Genomic DNA, 14,297 nt, shown 5'->3' on the forward strand with positions numbered 1-14,297 from the left:
GAACAATCTCCACTCAGTCTGCCATTCCCTGCTGGCTTCATGAGGTAAAAAGTGAAACAAGTTTTTGCTTCTTTTAAACAAAACCAAAGTTCTAAACATGAATTCCTATCATCCTTGTGTTTCTGAGCAAACAAGATGCTAGAAAAGAGCTAATCCAGAAAACAAAACAAGGGTAAAAAGAACGTGTTGTCAGCTTCTTTGGTTTTAGTTCTGAAGTATTTATTGACTTTGTACTCAGCTGATAAATAAGCAACGTCAAGAGAAACTCAGCTTTCACTTTTAGTAGACTTTTTAAGGACCTTTCTCACACTTTTGGCTGTGGTGAAAAACTGAAAGACTAAGTCAAAGGTACATAAACAAACATGCTCCTCAAATGCACTACCATTGCTCAAAAAAATGTCTCTAAAGGTAATCTGTCATTTTTTTAACCGATTACATGGGGTTTGTGCACTCAGATGAGATACACTTTGAAAAAGTCTGCAGTGCTTACCTTCAAAGGACAAGTACATAGTTCAGAAGGACAAAACAGATGTATTTTTCCATACATTTCAGAGAACAAAAGAAGTAGTAACTCTATTACTCCTGCTCTGAGGGCAAAGAAGGCTGCACTGCAGCTGTCCCTTGCCTTTCTCTGATGTACCACAAAGCCTTGCACTAGATGTGCAGACTCAGCCTTCAAATCACCACGGCTAGTCTATAAAACTGAAAAGCAAAATAGGAGCTTGCAAGAACGAGCAGGTTATTTCAAGGAATGGTACCACAGGAAGAACTGCCACCTGCTGTCCTGAGGATGCTCCTCTGTCCCCTACAGCAGTCAGTGCAGCTCACCCGGCTGCGTCCGACGGCAGCACACAGACCATGGACACCCCCAGCATCAGCAAGGCAGCTGCTTCCCAAGGCAACTCGACAGCTCTTAGTCAAAAGAGCAATTCCCAGTTAACTCTGCAAGGCAGTTAAAAAGCACAGCTAATTATAATCCTATTAAGTTTTTATTGAACCTTAAAAGTTTGCGAGCAACTCGTCTGAGCGAACTGCATTCCCTAAGAACGTTAAAAACTAATCTTCTCTCACGCTGATCCAGTTAGACAGAAGTTTATGCTTTGAGCAATAATGAATGCAACCACACACATAAAGTTGAGCGTGACTGTAAGAGACCTTATACGTGGAAGCAAAATCTTTAAATCCATTATGTATTTACAGTACCAAGATGGAGTTCCTTTGCCAGTGAAATATAAGCATGAAACCTCCTAAGGAAATACAAGTTTTGTACTTGCAAACAACCTAGACAGGCAGCAATAATTTCAATTTATCTGGATCATTGTTTGCCCTGCCTGTGCACCAGATAAACTCAAGAATGCTAAACCCTTCTAAAGAATAATTCACCAGCAGGTTTACGTTATACTCCAATTTTCTGAATATGCAGTATATCTCTCTTGATCAAAAACAACTGCATCAAGCTCACCAGTAAGAGAAAGACAGGGACTGCTAGGTATCCTTATTAATTGCCACATTATGCAACATCAAGTAAGAAGGAAAAGAAGCTAATAATGGCACAATTTATTCAAAGTTACATTAAACTCAAAATACAGTCCAAATATACACAATTTATCAATTTTTTTTCCATAGTACATTATATATGTATGTTGTAGATGTATCTTTTTCTACTCCTAGATGACCTCCCAACCTGGCCTTAAATCACATACTCCCTGACCCATCAGTTACTAAAACAATTAGGGTACCATTTAACAGGATGTTAAGTAATATATCAGGCAGAAACAAAGAGATGGTGTTTGCTTTATGTAAACATTGTGGAAACATCAGCAGTTTTCAAGGATCCAGCCCTTCAATGCAGACCGCTGCCACTGCAGCACAGCCTGCAAACTGAACCAGTCAGATTTAATTCATTATGACTATTAGATGCCTTCAGACAATTCTTAGAAAAAGGAAAAAATTTTAATATGAAGATATATTTACTTGGAAGTGTTATACAGATAAATGTAACTAATCCATACTGCATGAATACATGGACTGTTTTCAATAATTTAGTTCTGAGTAGTCTCCTAGAATTTTCTTTTTCTAATTGTGTTAATTCCTAGATCTAGTTTTAATATCAGGTGCTGTTTGAGACTAAGCCGGTCATCTTTACTTGACAGACTGCACTCTACCATACACCACAGATCTGTATTTTGCATTTTATTTGTGACTTTTCACAAGATCAATAGAACTTCAAATGTATATTGCTTGCAGAATTCAAGTTTAGAATATTCCGACATGAAGGTTTACATCTGGATTATTTAGTTTGCCATATGCATTAAACCTTGATGAATTCGTATCAAATTCAAATATCTAGTGGATGATTGCTGATATCAAAGGAAACAGAAACATTGCTATTTTCCCAGAGTTTGAACATATCATAGTGTCTAAAATGTAGTTTTCTGCATTGACCTTTACACATTGATAGCAGTATTTTTTAAGGTTAGTTAGGTTAATGCCTGCTGATGTTTTTTTTAATACACTATTTGCTTTACCAGCTACTACACATTTAGAAAGAGAGAACACATATCTACACCAAAAAATAATAATTAAAACCACTGCATTGACCTAAGTATGTAAATTCTAGGAAATTACTATTATTAAAATTATATTGATTCTGTTCCTTACTTTCCACCTGACTGTTTCCTGAAGAATTTTTTCAGAAACTCGTAAGTGAACAATAACAAAAGTAAGTCTAAAGCTGTTGATAAAATTCAACAAGATTTTTCAAGAAACATGGTTGATGGGTATTCAGCTAGTTTAGCTCTCATTCTATGTTATTTGACATTTTCCAGTAAAGCTCTTTGAACGCAAAGATGTAACCGATTCCTATGGAAATTACAGAGCAATAAACAAGGTTCACACATAATATACACAATGTTCCCAATATTTCTAATACAAACAATATCGTTTTGCATTCCGTAATAAGTAGAACTCACAGTGACAGGCTGTGATTTGGTTTTTTCAACAGGTTGTCCTGAAGAAATATCAACTTCTGACATCCACCTGTGGTATTCCTTTTATGCTATTCTTTCTCCTACAGAAATAAACCAGTTTGCTTTGACTCAGTCCCTAATGGCACCAGGGCTGCCAGCCTGCACAAGAACATGACAAACATCCCACACACAAATGATCACAAAAGCTGGGCCACTGCCTCTTGTCCTACCATTGGGCCCCACAGAGAAGAGTCTGGTCCGTCTTCTTTGCCATCTCTCAAGAGGTATTTTTTCACAATGATAAGATCCCCCTCCTCCCCCAGAAGCCGCCTTTGCAGCAAATTGCTGGCTCATGGTCAGCTTGTTCTCCAGCAGGACTCCCGGTCCTTTTCTACCAAGTTGCTTTCCAGCTGGGTGGCCCCCAGCACGTTTTGGGGTTCCTCCTCAGGTGCAGGACTTTGCGTTGCCCAGTTTTGTACCGCCTGCAAACTTGCTGAGGTTCCCATCACCCAGATCATTAATGAAGACATTAAACAGTACTGGTGCAAATTTCAAACCCTGTGGTACGCCTCTAGTGTGCAGACAGTGGTCTCTATCTGGACTTCGCGCTGCTGATCATGCACCCTGAGCCTGACGGTTCAGCCAGCTTTCCGTCCAGCTTTCAGTCCATTTACCTTACCTGTGTTGCCTGTGTGTGTGCCCTGCTTGCACTGGGCAGCCCAAAGCTCGGCGCAGCCCTCCCTCTGCTACCACAGTAGCTCAATTCTCTAACAGTGCTTACTAAAAAAACGTCAAGTTGTTATTTCACTTATCTGACTACAGTGATGGAAGACTTTTTCTCAGCATTATACTAGTGTCTTGTCCACATAAATTTCTTTAACATTAGCAAGTTACGTATACCTTTTCTTCCAGGAAACAAATACTCATAGCTTTATGCTGTCATTTAAGTCAGTGTTGGACTGGAAGGGGTTTTTGGTGGGAGTAAAGCACTCTGTTAAAAGCTATGAATCTGATGTATAAATGTTAGAAGAGAACTTAGTGTTTTCATGATTTTTTGCACTGATAACCAACTTATTGCTCCCTCATCTTATTTTCACCTATCACCATGGATTTTTTGCCATCTATTCAAAGCATTTGTAATACCAAGGATCCTCTTTAATTCAAAGTACTAATTTTCCTCTCACTTACTTTACTTACACATAAATATAATTTTATTCATTCAGATGAATCAATTCATGAATTAATCTATTGTAAGAGAGAAACCGCTTCTTTTTATATAGACTTAGACCTAATGGGCCATACTTAATTTATTCTATTTTTATTGCGTATTAGAGGCATCATGTTAAAGTGATCGCCTTTCAGACTGCAGCTCATAAATATTCATTAGGATATGACTAATCATGGAATCATGGAATCACAGAATGGTGTGGTTTGGAAGGGACCTTAAAGATCATCTAGTTCCAACCCTCCTGCCATCGACAGGGACAATCACATGGCATTTTCTGCAAGTTATTTTAAAACAATATCCTTCCTCCTGCAGACCTAAGTTTTGAATTCAGACAAGTTTATCAGTTATTGACTGCATAAAGGTACCTGAATTTCCCTGTTTTAGCAGTATATAAGGCAGTACTCTATATGCTATGAAAGGATCACCTTTTAATAAAAAATAACAACAAATTCTAATGTGTTCACAGATCATTACTGGATTTTTTACAGAAGAAAAATATTGACAAAACCTAGTACTATTGCTTTACAAAAAAAAAAAAAACCCAACCAAAAAAACCCAACAACAACAAACAAACAAAAAAAACCCCAAAAAATAAACAACCAGTATTTTTAGGCACAAGTACAATTTTGTTTTCTGAGGTACCAAAATGGTTCTGAATTAACCTTAATAATTGTTCGTGTATTCAGTCACAGAGAATACAAATTTTCTACTCTGTAGTCAAGCTGTGGTGATTTTCTAGATAACAGCCAGGATCTAAAATCAGTTATATTACAGTGGAAGAGTATTTTGCACTGCTGAATTCTCAGTTACTCAATCTCTTCATGAGGTTCTCCATATTAGTTTCACAGCTAGAGGTATATTAGTTTCACAGCGTAAGACATACAAAAGAAAAATATGTCTAAATATACAAGCCAAGTGGACACAGCCTATAGGATCTATTACAAACAAAAACGAAAGGCATTTTTTTTCCCTACAAAAATTGCCACAGTTCTTAAAGTTCTCCTTTTCTTGTTTTATACTGCAATATCAAACTAGAATTGTGTCCCTATCACATGTGAAATAATTTCTTCTCTAAACAACACTTACAATAACTGTAATTCACCAGAAATCAGCCTTATGTCTGCAAATGCCTTTTCTCTGGGAGAATGTAACAAGAATGGGGCAATGTGTGTGAGAGGGAGAGGATGGGGCAGGGTGTGGGTGTGTGTGACAGGGAGTTTCATAGGGTTTCTTTAATTTTTTTAACGGTGGCCTTCACATTTCACACTACCTGTGTCAGACAATTGTCTATTCCAGCAATGGGGAAAAGATGACCATGTTCTTCACTTCCACTTTGGTGGGTCTTGAGCTTCAGGGGAGGTGGGCATGGGACAGTGAGGTTGCAGGTCTACAATTTAGCTGTCGAGCTGCACTTTTACCATCACTTACCAACATCTTTGCATATTTTAGCTACTCTTCTGTAAAGTGGAGTTTGCAAACCATGCATACGAAAGATTTTTTCACCATAGTTTGGCTGGGATAGCCAGCTTCTGATTCACCTTTGGGATAAGACAGATTTTATTTTTTTTTTTCTGACCTTCCAGCTTCTTTAAAAATCTCCTCTGCACAGATTCAGAAAATCCTACACACTGACTTGGAATGCCATGCTTTCTTTTCAGATGCCTCTGAAATATCAATGTTTCTGGTGGGTCAATGCAAAGTAAAAAGTCTAAAAAAAACCCCCAGCAAACTAAAGGGACTTCATTAGAATTATGCTGCCCTACACTGTACCTTTAATCAAGTAATTTTTTTTCCTGAAAATTAGAAACGACAGAAAAACCCCAAACACTTCCTTTGTCGTGGTAAGTTATTTCCTTGTTAATTGTTCATTATATCTCTAATATAGCCAAGTTGACAAATAAGAAAGGGTGAAATATTGTAAATGGTGTTCTGTCATGTATGATGACTGTGGGAGGAAGCATGTTATAAAAACAAGATTTGAAGGGCAGGCTCCATGACCTGGAACCTGAGTACACAGACAGTACTGTAGCGAGCAGAACAAGTTGAAGACGATACAGTTGCCAGTATAATACAACTGACAATACCAAGCAAGTTCTACTGAAAACTAATGAAGGACCTGCCCAGACTGATACCAAGCCTCCAAAATTCCCAGATGGACCCTACATTCCAGGCCCATCTCTGTGTTAGACCCAATATATGCATGAATAGACATGACACTAATGAAGCATCATTTACAAACAGCCCCTGCACTGTTGTTGCCTGTGCAGATGAAAGTAAAGACTGGAGAGAAACAAAACCAAGAACAACTATTCAGGCAGCTGATGCCTGCACGACTAAATCTTCCTGAGCATTTTGTAAATACTTCCGTTTTAGTTAATATTTCAATTTCTTTTTATTGCACCTTATCTGATAGTGTAAAATTTCATTTACTTCTTGTCAGCAGTCAGCAGAACTAATGCCAGGGCTCTGAATTGGTTTTTTTACGTATACATAAGTATAAGGAGCCCTGCAGTTTTGGTAAGTAGTGGCTGTTGTCCATTCAGTTGCAAGAAATGGGAAGTTGTAGCTATGCCAGAGTGGTTTATTAAGTATCCAAGAAATGTATAAAAACAATTTAAAGGCTCACCTCAGGCCCCTGAGTTAGAAAACACAGAGTTACATTTAAACTTACGTTTTATTGGGCAAATCATTCCTTATGCAATGCGGTCCATAAAATTATTCAGGTTCAATATGTACTGGTTAGCAGTCTCCTCCCAACTTAGTATAAAAATGTATTGAACATTAATGCGTAAGTGCCACATGTTCCCTGTGAATATTACTCTATTCACTGTTATAGGGACCTACAGTATTCATCTAGTTTTCTACTCAAAAACCACTTTTTACATTTGGAACGAAAACACAATTACCATGTCCACCTTGTTGATCTTGCATGCTTTGTCTACGTCCATTGCACCCAGCATCTTACTGGGTATAGATTTGTACTGCCAGCTGCAAGCATCATGGATGGTAGTCTTACAGTAAGAAGACAGTCTTTAAAAAAAAAAAAAAAGGAAATATAGTTTTCCTAGAACAACTGCAAAGCCAGAGACATGGAAGACAACAGCTGCTAGTCAAAAAGAGAAAGCACATCATCTTACAGTGCCTAGATTGGAATGACTCGCTATTATACTAGAAAGTCCATGCAAATACTAGTTTTATATATGAATAGCCAGCATGTCTAGAATTAATTAAATATTTAGAGTCTGACACACATTAAGTAAAGCAGTGTCGAATGCGACAGACAAGAAGTGGTGCATTTGGATTAAGCTCATGGTTTTGGAGTATAGGCTTTTCACAGCAAAATCATACTCAGTCTTTATGGCCAGAATACATCTCACCCAATTTATGCTGTTGAGCATCTGGGTGGCTGTTCTAAGCTAAGCATCTAGGGAAAAATTCAGTTCAAGATTAAGATCCCTACACTTAAGCATCCACGTGTAGGTGTGTACCAGTGCACTAGGCATTTACATCTACCTTGTGTAGGCCTTGATTTCGTTGCCTCCAACCTGACACCTAAACTCATGGCCCGTGTCCTGCCTGGAGACAAATAATAATTTTTAGCTTTGTGGATGACAGTAATATATTTAGGCTTTTTCTCTATGCAGTAGGATTTTAAATAGGTCTTTGTACAAGCTCTTTGTTATCTAGCCATTATTTAATTCTTATGCCAGAAAATCTGATAATTTTCTTAAAAGGCGGTTTTATTCCCTGTAGACAATAAAAATACTGACTTTTTAAAAAGCATTTTTCTATATACTATTGTCATTTTCTTACTGCATAATTTTTTCTTATCTGCTATCTCATCTGAACATATTGGCAATTATCTTGCTATATTACTTCTTTCTATAATTTAATTTTCAATTTGATTTTTGGACCAAAGCCTCTCTTTATATCTGAGAAATCCATTTTTTATGATCAGTATTACTGATCTTTTTAACAGCCTCTATCTGCAAACCATTTTTTGATCAACTCAAGCACATACTGAGAGAGAAACTAACATCCAATAATCATCTTCTCTCTTTTTTATTTTTGGTTTTGGGGTTTTTTTGTGTGGTTTTTTTTTTTTGTTACAATAACTTGTCTTTAAAGTTCCTCCACTTTCTCTGTCAGAAATGCTTCACTTCCTTCAGAGGTCTAATATCACTATTGTTTTCTTTTCACTCTTCCCTCCTTTCCCACTCATACCTTGTAATTTGATCTGTGATAGTTTTAGAAAAAAAAAAAAAAAAAAAACAAAACAAAAGAGCCGGCTGATTTTAGTAACTTTATGTCATTCAGTGTTTCACTAAATTGTTATGCAAAACTGAGATCCGAATACTCCCCAAATTTGGGAAAAATCAGATTCACATTCAAATAGTGTGTTATAGAGAAATCCTCCAAAAATCCACCATAACCTAAAGTGCAAGACAACATACTATTAAGAAGAACTTCATTCTTTCCTAAGGCGAAAAAAGACACTTTGTGACTAATAACAGCTAAGGGAGAATGTACAAGAAGAATTAACATCCCTGGGCACAGAAATACCTATTGGAAACAAAGCCAGGTTTCATAATAACTGTTAAATCTACAGCTGAGACCAATGTTACTACCAGCCTTGTATACATTATTTGCTTTGGTGTCCTGGTAAGAACCAAGTCACCCTCTCAGCACCACCCGCACATCTGGCTCTTCCTTCCACCCCTGCAAGGCTCAGAGGACTTCTCACTGAGAGTGTTTTGATCACTCTGGATAGTTAGATGACTTCTTTTCACATGGAGTCATTTTGGTCTGTGCTCTGAATGTCTTTTCCCTGAATATCACTCCCTGCTACTTGGGTTATTAGTTACCTGCTTGGTTGCTGGCTGGTTCTGAGGCACTTTTGTTACCTGTGTTGGCAGAGCACACCAGCAGCAGGCATCGGACTCACTGAGATTGCATTGGTGGCCCAGGAATGCTCAGAGGCAGAGGCAGCTCATCATTTGCACAAAACAAAGCTGTGATGCTTGTTTCAAGATAAACCCTAAGAACAACAGGTGACCCACGACTTACGGGGCGCAGCCCTCCTCAACGCATTGCAGATGAAGGGATCATTTAACAGATTAAGTCCATTGCAAGGCACTGAGAGTTTAAAATTAGAAAGTATTTGGTTTGCCTAGAGATATTTTGATAGCACAGAAATGAAAGCAGAACAGTACAATTTTTGTAAGGTTCAGACTAATGTAAAGGTAAGAAAGAGAATCTCTCAACAGAAACGTAAGAAATATCAGTAGCTCTCCAGTGCCATTTTCCCATGACAAGCATTAAGATGGAACTAAAGGATGACAGGACAAAACTCCTCTGTGCTGTCATGTTAAGAAGGGAGGGTTTCCTTGAACCCCTTATATTTGATCAGCCTGTCATTTCCCAGGAAAGACAAGACCCTTTTGTCTGACCAGCCTGCCTGCTACCTGCGTTTTGACAGCCCACTGCATCGGAGGGTGATTCGACTGACCTGTTCAGGGACCTCCGCTGACAGCATCACTGAGTCAAATGCCTTATAACAACTACTCAAATCTCCAGAGACTTATACAAAATAAGCATCGGCTGAAGATTTTAATTATACAACATATAAGTTTGTGAAAGAGTAAGGTTCAAAGATTGCTGGTGATAGTACACTGACTGCAAAACAAGCTTAAAACAATACACTTAATAACAGCTAACATGAGTCAGTCATAGAATAAAGTGCTTACCCAATAGGCATCCCTAGGGGGGAGAAGATAGGTTCAGCCTGTCGACTGATCCCAGAAGTTATGATGGAGTCTTCCCTGACTTCTCCCCTCATTTGTCAACTTTTTATACTTCATAGTACACTGCATATTAATTTCTCATACACAGAGTAGATTACAAGTTGTTCACTTCTAATGCAAATTAGCACACATCCTCAGGCAGCGCTACTGAAGTTTTTCACTAACTACGCATGCTTTCCAAGCGGGGTTTTGCTCTCTTTCAAGGGGACTATTTGAGTCAGAGGTCATGATCTCCCACTACCACAATTACCTTTGTCCTACTTTCAACTAATTTTCTGTTGATGTATGGGGGTTACAACACCTTACCAGCTTCTCTTCTCCTGCGGCCAGAAATTTCTCGCTTGAATGCTCCTTTCTCAGATAACAGTGTTCTTTTCACCATCTGTTCTTTGTCACTCATCCTTCCCAAGGCTGACTCCCTTGATTAGAAGTCACTTCATCCATAGAGAGTGGGTCAGCTTGACCTAACTTTGTGCACAGGTGCGTTTAACATATAGTTAAACACTGAATCAGTGTGGTAATTCGGGATTGTAGACAGCAATTCCACCCTTGCCCTTTTTGGACTTATTTCAGTCCAGGACCAGTCCATTTTCTTTACATTTAGGTGGAGCTTAAGTGGCTCTAGTCATACATATTTTTGTTACTGATTTGTATTGTGTGTCCAGTGAGGTGCAGTAGTACCTTGGAGGCAGGTAACTTTGGGATGGAGGTGTGTGTTAGCATTACAATAAGAATATTTCATCTGAGGAAAGTAATTTCACTACAATGGGCGGCTCAGCAGCAGACATCTCGTATATTCATGTGATAACTGCTAAACAGCTTACCAGCTATGCAGTACCATCAAGTTCCCATTCCTGCAGGGAGTACAACAGAGCCTGGCCATGGGGTCTCCACCCTGCTCCACTCTCCGTTACTCCTATCAGCAGGTGCTGGGATGGCAGGGGGTGTTCCTTAGGGAGCAGTGGTAGATTCTGTGCATGCCAACCATCCTGAAAGCAATAGCTGTATGTTACCCTAAAAAGCTTTCTGTAATACTATGCTTCTATTAGGTTCCGGTTTTCTCTAATTCCCCCACAAAGTAATTTTTCCCACAGTTGTTTAAAGAGAGAAGCTTAAGGGCATGAATTGTGCAAGACACATTGCTGCTGAAAAGGACACACATCTACAGTGGGCTTCATGTCAGCTTATACTTGAAGATCTACTACATGTCTCTTCCCTACATGAATTCCAAACCATCTGAAAGCAGAGCACAAGGTAATCATATGGCTTTTTAACTGCAATGTCATTGACAGCCTCTTTGCCAAAAAGTAAATTTGATGGGAATCTGTTTTGTCCTGTGTTCATCTGTTATTCTTTCTTGGGGTTACCTGAGACTGACTTTTTAAAGTGCAGTTCTTACATGTACAAGAAATTTTTATTGCATTTTCAGGTCCAGTGCACATACACTCCAATTCAGTCATCACATGTATAGAAACAATCATTTGTAGATCTAAAACAACCCCATATGAAAAAGCTTTAACTTGTATACCATCCTTGATTTGGTTTAGAAAACCAAAATAAATTAAATAAACTTAGACATCTCCTTCAATTGAATTAGAAGTTGAAGAGAGAAACAAACAAGGAAAGAAAGAACATATTTTGCTAGTTTTGCTCCAAGTTAATATTTGTGGTTTTCCTTATTTCTTATCCTTCTTTTCCCCTTCAAATTTTAAATTATTTGTTTACCTCACCAGAGCCAACTCACTTTGATTCTTTAATTCTCTGAATTATTTTTTCTGTGTTCCTTGTTTCTCTGCCAATCATTAATCCATCTTGTGAACAGACTATTAAAAAATTCAACTTTTGCTCCAGCAGAGCAATGACATATTATACGCTGAGCTTTTACATCCAAGAGGTTGAAGACTTCTTGATTCATTGTATGTGTCAATGAACAAGTTTTTCTAATGCTTTGCAAAAGGAGTAATGATGCTGTGTCTGCTGTCATTGTTTCCTTTTTGATTACCATATTCTCTTGAGTACCACTGTCAAACTGACTTCTGTCAGAGCTAATTAATTCCTCTGTGATCGTGTCTTTAACAGAAACACTGACTCTTAAAAACCTCTGTCAGTCCGGTAACAATAAACCTGAGAGCTAAGCCTTCTAATGTAAACTGGCAAACCTAAGGAACTGCTCCTTAAACTTCGGTTGTTGGGAACACCATATGTTTCAGACATGCCCTGGCAGGGCTGTGCTGTTTTGAGTAGTTTTCAGCTCTACACTGGATATTTAACTGTCTTCCTCCCCAGTCATCAGTTCAACCTCTTTCCTTCTATTGCTTCTGTGTTGCTCCCCTCCAACACCCTTCTTCTCAGCCTCTCACTCTCCTACATTTCCTTTTTCTCTTTCAGAAAGTTCAGAAATTTCACTCAGGAAATTCCCTAATTTCCATACTACTTTCTAACCCCTTTCTCAAACTCCGGTTCCATTCCAGGTGTCCCCCCATCTCTAAAACCCTGTGATGTACTGCCTACAACAAACCCACCAGCTTCCTCTTCTGCAGCTGTTTACCTTCCCGATTGGCTTCCAATATTTCTGCTCAACTGAAGCTACTGTCACTGCAGTCTCCATGTCCCTTTCCACAGCCAAACTTCAGGACCCTTTCTTAATAATTTTCATCTTTACTTCCCCTTTTGTTTTAGATATGGACCAACTCTTTAGTTTTTACTTAAATTTTATTCCGATGCACATTTGAAATGAGGCCTTTTCTCACTTATAGTCTCCATGACTTCTTCAGCAATCCACAAGAAAGTACAGTAATTTCCCTGAGAAGATTCCCAAGGTTCCTAAAATGGTCATCTACACACACCTCTTGAAGATCTACTTTATGATCAGTCATCTGAATCACACCATCAAGGGCCATGAACTGCCCCTTAGAGATCCAAAAAGTATACAGCATATACTACAAATTTTTGAAAATAAATATTTTGTCATGATTTTTTTATGAATTATCAGTTTTTACAAGATAATTTCTATAGTGTGGAAATATTTCCCATAAAAGAAGCATTTTTAAAAAATTTTCTTCCTAGACAAGTAAATTTAGACATGGAGAATTTTCTTCCCTTCTTTGAGTATTAAGAAAGAGAAACAAAACTATCGCGGCTAACTGGAAAGTCCTTGTTTGCTATTCAGACTGCAAAAACAATAAGAAACACATGTCAATATGAAAATCAAGTTATAGTAGTAACAAATAAATGAAGTACAGCCTAAAAGAAGAAATACAATGCCTTTGGCAGAGCTCAGGCTTTTAGGGAACAGAATGTTTGTATTAGGAAGAAAACCACAGCAAGACTGGTTAATTCCTGAAACAGAGATGAATTGAGCACAGATTCTAACATCAAAGGAAGAAAGAATAGAGACCATGGAAACATTTGTCAGCCTGAGGAAATGAAAGCTCTGTCCAACTAAAAGTGCAGATGCAAATATGAGTCAGTTGGTATGAGAATCCAGCAGTGGGGATTTTCATTATAATGGTGCAATATAAATGATCACATAGAGAAGATCTGGAAACATAGCAAGGAAGTTGCTATATTTCTTACTTAAAAAAAAAAAATGTATTAAGGAAATTTTTATCTATTTAAGATACCATTTCAGGCATGATGCTACAGACACATCACTAGATTTCTCCAGTAAAAAACGTTCATACAAAATGGCTTGCTATAGAAAAGGTGCATCTCTAGCCTCTCTCTGTGTTAATCTTTTTACAACTGCTGCTCCGCCTTTTGTGTATAGGTAATAGAAAATATCTTCATGGGAAAAGGAGCGTGGAAGGTCCAAGTTCAACAGTAGGCATTATTTTAAATTACTGTTTCAGTATTTATGATATAGCCTGAAAGAAAATCAAGTGCAGGCTGAAGTCAGCCATGGGTCTCTGTCCCCCTTAATTCAAAATAAAAAATGCCTGATAGAAAGATTTACATTTGTTCACGGTACTTATCAAAACCTGGACAGTTTGACATTTTCTTTTTCAATATTCCTTTTCACTGACAGTGCTGATTACAAGAATGTACTTAGAGAAAAAAATCCTTGGTCAGATGCTGATCTCAGGTAGCAAAGGATAAATCTGGAGTAATCTGACTGCTCTTGAGAGCATAATAACTCCAGATTTATGTTTATATGCCTAACCATTCAATCTGGCCTCAAGCTTTAGTAACAAGCAAACCCCTTCTGTTTTGGTTTTTTCCCATTGTCCTTATGATCTGGTGTATGAAGCCTAAAAATAAGGTAGTTATGTTGATGTTTTAGTTGACGATCTATTT

This window comes from Falco biarmicus, chromosome 6, assembly GCF_023638135.1.
Source record: "Falco biarmicus isolate bFalBia1 chromosome 6, bFalBia1.pri, whole genome shotgun sequence".
Classification (NCBI taxonomy): domain Eukaryota; kingdom Metazoa; phylum Chordata; class Aves; order Falconiformes; family Falconidae; genus Falco; species Falco biarmicus.